General features: G+C 48.3%; 1 long non-coding RNA gene and 1 other non-coding gene across 2 annotated transcripts; both read right to left on the reverse strand.

The window, feature by feature from the left end:
* Positions 1 to 773: 773 nt before the first annotated feature.
* Positions 774 to 7,376, reverse strand: LOC115068222. Its single transcript, XR_003847595.1, has 3 exons — positions 7,241 to 7,376; positions 6,101 to 6,271; positions 774 to 1,925 (listed from the first exon to the last, which is right to left on the reverse strand). It is a non-coding gene; the product is annotated as an uncharacterized LOC115068222 (long non-coding RNA).
* Positions 2,972 to 3,044, reverse strand: Trnak-cuu. Its single transcript has one exon. It is a non-coding gene; the product is annotated as a tRNA-Lys (tRNA).
* Positions 7,377 to 7,382: the final 6 nt, after the last annotated feature.

Raw genomic sequence — 7,382 nt, forward strand, 5'->3', positions numbered from 1 at the left:
ATCTATAGGATTGGTCTGTGGGCATGGCTGTGAGGTATTTTCTAGATTGTTGAGTGATGTGGGAGGGCCCAGCCCACTATGGGTGGTGCCGCCCCTGGGCAGGTGGGCCTGTGTTGCATAAGAAAGCAGGCTGAGCAGGGGCCAGAGGAGCAAGCCAGTAAGCATCTTATAGCTTTGGCCAGTTTTAAACTCACTATGTAGCCAAAGAAGACCTTGAACCTCTTTTTCTAACCACAACAACAACAAAAGTTTATTTTACTTTCATTTGCATGTATTTATGTGTGTGTCCACATGTCTGCAGAGGCCAAAAGATGGCCTCTGTCATAGTAGGCTTCAGTGTCAACTTGACAGACCTTGGAAGAGGAACCTCAACTGTGGAATTTCCTCTATAGGATCTATAGGATTGGTCTGTGGGCATGGCTGTGAGGTATTTTCTAGATTGTTGAGTGATGTGGGAGGGCCCAGCCCACTATGGGTGGTGCCGCCCCTGGGCAGGTGGTTCTGGGTGTGTTTGAAAGCAAGCCAGCAAACAGCAGTCCTCCACCGCCTTTGTTACAGCTCCTGCCTCTAGGTTCCTGCCTTGAGTTCCTGTCCTGACTCCCTTCAGTGACAGACTGTGATCTGGGAGTTGTAAGATAAAATAAACCATTTCCTCCCCAAGTTGGTCAGTGTTTTAGCACCGCAATAGAAAGCAAACTAGAACATCTTCAGAACCCCTGGAGCTGGAGTTACAGGCAGTTGTGAGCTACCCCATGTGGGTGTTGGGAACTGATCTCTGGTCCTCTGCAATAGCAATAAATGCTCTTACCCACTGAGCTACCTCTCTAGCCTCAAACTTCTGATCTTCCAACCTCCACCTCCTGAGTGTGAGTATTACAGGTATGTTCTGCCACACCCAGTTTAGAAAAGATATTTAGCTCATGGTTCTGGAGGGTTCAAGTCCAAGACTGAGGAGCTCCACTGGGTCAGCTCTGGGGAAGATCTAAAGCCAAAGGCATCATGGTGGGCACATGTTTGAGAGGAAGAGGTCACAGCCAAACAGGAAGCCAGAGCCTATCATAAGAACTAACTCAGATGTCCCAGTCCCATCAGAACTATACAGTCTCTTCCACAGGCAGTAAGCTCCCCTTACATGCACACTTGGGGGATGAACCAGACCCAGACAACCAGGGGCATCAGTGGAGCAGTCTGTACTTTCCTAAGGTCTCCAGCTGAACACAATTCAAAGTCAAGTTTGATAAAGCCCAGGGTAGGGGTGACCTGCAGCCTGGGCCTCTTGGGGGTGTCTTGGAAGTAAAGGGAGGCTTCAATGGCTCATGCTTATCTGAAGCCCCCCACACAGAACTTTGGTGACAAGTCACTTTTGTTGACCTCGGATTGTGAGAGTAACCACATACCAGAGCAAACAGAGGACAAGGCCAATGTAGATGTTCTAGAATGTTGAAGGAAGGGATCAGTAGCCTTGAGATGAACAATGTTTGGGTCAATGAGGACAGAGCTGTGTGCAAAGGGATCAGTGTGGTCCAGACTCAACATGGGTCCAAAATCCACTTTCCTTGGAAACCACAGCGTTAAGGCTGTGTCCAAAATGCCCTTGCTGAGCCTCTGCATGGGGGCTGGAAATCGCTGGCAAAGCAGCAGGGACCCTCAGGGCTTCCTCTTCTTCTAATAGTCCCTCATACAAGCTGCTGGCTGTCAGTGAATGGTGGACACTTCCCAGTGACGGTGAGGGCAGTCTTCACCCACAGAAGTGAAAGAATATGGCATCTTGGGGCTAAGACATGTCCTCAGGAGAGACTCTGGAAACTCTGAAGTTGGCTGTATCTGGATCTTTCATTTCAGACTGGACAATTGCTGATCAATGTAGCATTTCCTCAGGGAGAAGGTGCTAAATGAATCCATTCATGAAGCTCTTAACACAGTGCCTGGCAAACAGTTAAAGTGAATTAAATAATTTCATGTAATATTATTTACAATACAAATTAATATAAATGTAATAGATGACCATGTCATAATTTAATTATTGTATTAATTATAATAATAAAGGTTGTGGTTAGATAAAAGAAGAAAAATTCGGAGCTAGAGAGATGGCTCAGCAGTTAAGAGCATTGGTTGCTTTTGCAGAGGACCTGGATTCAGCTCCCAGCACCCACTTGGCAGTGAACAGCCATCTGTAATTCCAATTCCAGGGATCCAGGGATCTGACACCCTCTTCTGGCCTCCACAGGCACTGCATGCATGGGTGCATTTACATACACGCAGGCAAAACACTTGTACACATAAAATAAATATAAATAAATCTTAAAAATGAATAAGAAGAAAAGTTCTCTTTTTTTTTTTACTGCTTTTATTCTGCAGGAGGAAAGACTAAATTAAGGGGTCTGGGATGTAGCTCAGTTGGTAGAGTACTTGCCTAGCACTTGTTGGGGAACCCTGCTGTTAGGGTTGTAATTCTCCATGTCCGGATAGCCCTGAGGGGCTCGGCGCCAAATGGAAGGACTCCCCTTTTCAGCAGGGGGCCTCCTGCTCTCTTCCTGGCTCACCTGGAAAGTGCCACCAAGCACGGATGCCTGACCTTATCTGAAACATGACCTTTGGCATAGTTACCTGGAGTAAAAACTACCCCCAGGTTTTTTCTATATGATAATCAGGCATTGCCTGATAGTCTGGAAGATAGGAGCCCACTGCCACATGTAAATAAAGCACACTATGAGCACCTATCAACTGAGGCTTTTGCTACTGCCTCCACACTATAAATTCTCTAGTTCTCCCACTGACTAAACAGAGCTGTTTCACTGTCTGGAGCTGTATCACTGCTGTTTCACTGTGCCTGCAACCAGTCTCCCCGGAAGGGCTGTCTTCCGTCAGCGTTCACTGGCCGTCCTGACCCCGTTTGCCGCTTCTGCTCTCCCTGCCCTCGTGGGCCGGTGGCCAATGACCCATGAAGAGAGGGAGAGCCTCCCGCAGCTCGTGCCCAACGTGGGGCTCGAACCCACGACCCTGAGATTAAGAGTCTCATGCTCCACTGACTGAGCTAGCCAGGCCTTAGCCAATTAATGTTGCCTAAAAAGCTCTGAAGGGAATTAAGTGGGTTGAAATCTTGAAAAGCACTCATGACTATAATCTCAGTATTTGTGAGGTGGAGTCAGGAGGATCAGAAGTTTGAGTCCAGCTTCAGCTACATAGTAAGTTCAAGGTTAACCTGGGCTACCTGAAAAAAAAAAAAGTGTGGGATAGATCGATTCTGGGCTTTAGTTTCAGATGTGGTGAGAAGGTAGAAAAGGAGGGTCAGGGATGTGCGTGTGTGTCCAGGGATCCCTATGCAGGAAGCTTAGTCCTCTTGTGTGGCAGTGCTGAGAGGTGTGAGAGGTGGTGGAAACTTGCTGGAAGTCCCCCAAGAGCAGGTTAGCAGAAAACAGTGAATTGGGCACTCCTTGAATCCCTCCTGCTTCCTTAAGCACATACTTTTCTGCATGTGGCAGGTTTCCTTACCTCTTCTACCCCCCACCACCCCTGTGTTGTGACACAGCCAGGGGCTTCAAACCAGGATGTGGGCACTCTTCTATCTGGACCCCTCAGTTGCCAGAATCATGAGCCAAACAAATTTCTTTCCATTATGAAGAACCAACTTCAAGTATTTTTGTTATAGTAGCAGAAAATGAACTAAGATATAGGAATATAAAATATTTAGAATCCTGGGACTGGAGAGATGGCTCAGCAGTTAAGAGGTTAAGTTTCAGGCCTCAGCTGGCCTTGAACTTGCAGAGATCCACCTGCCTCTGCCTCCCCAGTGCTGGGACTAAAGTTGTGCACCTCCACTCCTGGCTAAGATTTATTTTTATTTTAAGTGTATATGTATGTAAGTTCACCACATGTGTGCAGTGCCTGTGGAAGCAGAAGAGGGCATCAGATCCTCTGGAACTGGAGTCACAGATGGTTGTTAGCCACCATGTGGGTTATAGGAATTGAACCCAGGTCCTCTGCAAGAGCAGCCAGTGCTCTTAACCACTGAGCCATCTCTCCTGCCCCTATTTATTTTGAATGTTTCATACTCCTAGTGAGCTATCCTAGGGTCACGACCAGATTCAACCACAACATTCCTTACTCTTCATCTGCCCCTTCTCCACACAGCTCTGAGGTGATTCTATGCAATATTTTTGGTGGCCTCGTATTTAGACTGCAACCTGTCACACAAGTGGAATTTTCCCCTTACAGCATCATGTTGGCTGCCTAAAACTTTGAGATTTTGGAGCCTTGACCTGAGATTATGGAAAAACTACAGAAACTTCCTACAGTGTGGATAGACCTCAAAATAATTAGAATAGAAGCTAAATTCCAAAGTACAGGTTGTCGGATTCCATTTACATGGAATTCTAGGAAAAGGGAAAATTCGGGGACAGCATCAGCTCCAAGGCCATCCAAGAGGAAAGATAGATCACAAAGGGATGGGAGGGATATTTTGGGGTCCTGTGTGCATTAACTGAAGCTTGGTGAACATTATGCTTAATGTATCTGGCTTTCACAGAATGTGCAAAGAAAACGAGGGTGAGAAAATGTTGTGGAGTAGATAACTGTGAGATGAGGCTGGTGGCTGTGACCTAGTCTGCTTTGACATCCATGTGCTATAAACTGTCAACCTTCCTGGGAAGATTGGCCAGGAGAGGAGCTGCTGTGGAGACAGCTGCTGGTCCTTGAGGTAGGTAGGCACGCAGCTCAGTCATCACAGAGCAGTGTCACAAGGCTCCACTAGAGCCCTGAACACTGAGGACACCTGACTTCACAGGAAGCCATGAGCCACTTCTGAGACAGAGAGGCTAGATGCTGATGCTGAAGGGTCCAGGCTCCTGGGAGCTGGGGCTGTGAGGACACTGATTGCTGACTTTGAGTCCTGGTCCTCTTTGTTCTTCCTGCCTACAAAAGGTCAAGTGGCTGTCTTTTAAAATTATTACAGTTATGTGTATGTGTGTTTTGTCTCTCTGCGTGTGTATGTATGAGAGAGAGAGAGATCAGAGGACAACTTGCAGAAGTCAGTTTTCTTTTTCTTTTTTTTGACCTTTTTTTTTTTTGTGAGACAAGGTCTTCCAGAGACAGTTGTCCTGGAACTCACTATGTAGACCAGGCTGGCCTTAAACTCAGAGATCCACCTGCCTCTGTCTCCCGAGTGCTGGGATTAAAGGCATGTGCCACCATGCCTGGCTAGTTTTCTCCTTTTATGTGGGTCCAGGGATCGAACTCAGGTTGTCAGTCTTGGCAGCAAACCCCTTTACCCAAGGAGTCATCTCGCAGGCCCTCTTAGTTTTTAAAAAAATAAAGTGAATCAAATTTATTTTTGCCTAGAGAACTTCCTGATGTCTTCTGGGATAATTAGAGCCCACTTGGGATGGCACAAACACTGGGCTGGCCCTCTCCTGCCTAAATTCTGCAGATAGCTACAGTAATCACAACCTAGATACTCATGAGATCCTAGAGGCTCAGAGAACTGGGAAGTCAGTAAGAACATAGTCCCAGAGGGATGGGACCCCCACTGGACAAACGCCTTCAGTGGGACCCAGTCTGCTCAAGGAAGTGCCCAAAAACCCTGTATGAACAGAGCATGCATAGTTAGCAAGTTACCTTGGTGAGCCAAGGGGTGTGGGGTATAAATTACTGTTCCCAAGGGCAGGGCAAGCTTGCTGTGTTATGTGTTATGGTCCGTGAGTGCATCTAATTGTCGCCAGGGTGTTACCTTGTCCCAGGCTACCTCAGCAACCCTACAGGCAGAGCCTGGCTTGGGAGATTTCCTTATATGCCTAGAAAAGAGGCAGCAATTGTTTCCTAATCACTGCATATATTTTTTTTAAGTCCCTTCCTTCCCTCCTCCTCCTCCACCTCTTCCTCCTCTTCCTCTTCTTCACATATGTGTATACTTGTATACTAAGGCGCCATGTGGAAGTCAGAGGACAACTTTGCAGGCATTGGTTTTCTCCCTCCACCATGCTGAATTCAGGAATGAAAGTGCTTTCTTCTCTAAAAAATTTATTATATTAGCATTATTTTGCTTGTGTGCATGTTTGTCTGTGGCGGTCAGAGGACAACCTTGGCGTTGGTCCTTCCCTCCTACCTTGTTTTTGAAGCAGAGTCTTTCTTGTTGTTTGAGGCTGCATTGTACTCCAGGCTAGGTGGTGCAGGATCTTTGAGGATATTCTCCTGTCTCTGCCTCCCATCTTCCACAGGAATGCTGGGACTACAGACACATGCCACCATGTCCGGCTTTCACATGGGTTCGGAAGATCTGAAGTCAGGGCATCAGGCTCACTTGGCAAGCGCTTTTAGCTGCTGGGCCATTTCCCTTGACCCCCTGCTCCATGAGTATTGCCTATGTACTCATCCTCATATTAACATAAGAACTCATTTCTGTGTCCCGTTTTAGGATAAGGAAACTGAGGTCCAGAGTGGTAGAGTAGCTTACCCCAGGTCACACAGCCACAGCACTAGGATTTGAACCCCAATGTGCTAAGGAGGCAGGGTACAGTGAAGACCAGTCTGATCAAGCCCCAGTCTTGGGAGGGGGCTGGCGGCAGATCAGCCTGATGTCAGAGCCTCCCTGGCTCCCTGCCTATGTTGTCCTGGGTACTAGGAACATCTGGATTATCTCAGGCATGACTAAAGCTTCAAAGATGTACTGAAAGTTAGATCTTGTGACTAAGAGGAAGGAAGGGCTGCCGCTCAGTCTTCCCCACCCCAATCCCACACAGTCCTTTCCTAATTCCCTTCACTGGTTTGGCAGTCTGAGTAGGGAGGTGTGGGCCTATGGGATTGCAACAGCCTCACCATCTCCAGCCACCTGCCTTGCCTCATCCCTCCTGTTCCATGGAGGCTACGTGGGCTCCTGGCCTTGCCACTCGGACCCCTCAGAGTTCCCATCCCCAGAGTAGCACACAGCCCATACCGGGTACCTGTTCCTGCAGCCATCCCCTTATTTTCCCCCAATGCAGCCTTGTCTGCATTCCACCCCTGTTTCATGTGTGTCAGTGCTGGCCTCAGTCTTCACAAAGCCTCCTCAGTCACCACAGCACTGCCTGGGAACCCTAGCCCAGGGGACCCCAGGTCCGCTGCTCACTGGGACCTGGCTTAGGTCGCATAGTGTTCTGAATCACCTTTCTGAGGGCTGTCTGGTTCCCAGGTAACTGTAGGAGACCCCCAAGCTAAGCCCTCCTTGGAGCACCTGCCACCACCTCCCAGGCAAATCCAGAGCTCCCACCTGGAGAGAATGATGATGCAGCACTCAGCACAGGGGGCTTGCAGGCTTTTCCGGGTCAGTCTCCCCATTGAACTGTGAGCCCAAGCCACACAGAGCTGTTCTGGATAAGGTCAGAGTTGGGGGAGGGGGAGGGAGGGGGAGG

Source organism: Nannospalax galili, unplaced genomic scaffold (assembly GCF_000622305.1).
Source record: "Nannospalax galili isolate Female #2095 unplaced genomic scaffold, S.galili_v1.0 scaffold1688, whole genome shotgun sequence".
In the NCBI taxonomy this organism is placed as follows: Eukaryota; Metazoa; Chordata; class Mammalia; order Rodentia; family Spalacidae; genus Nannospalax; species Nannospalax galili.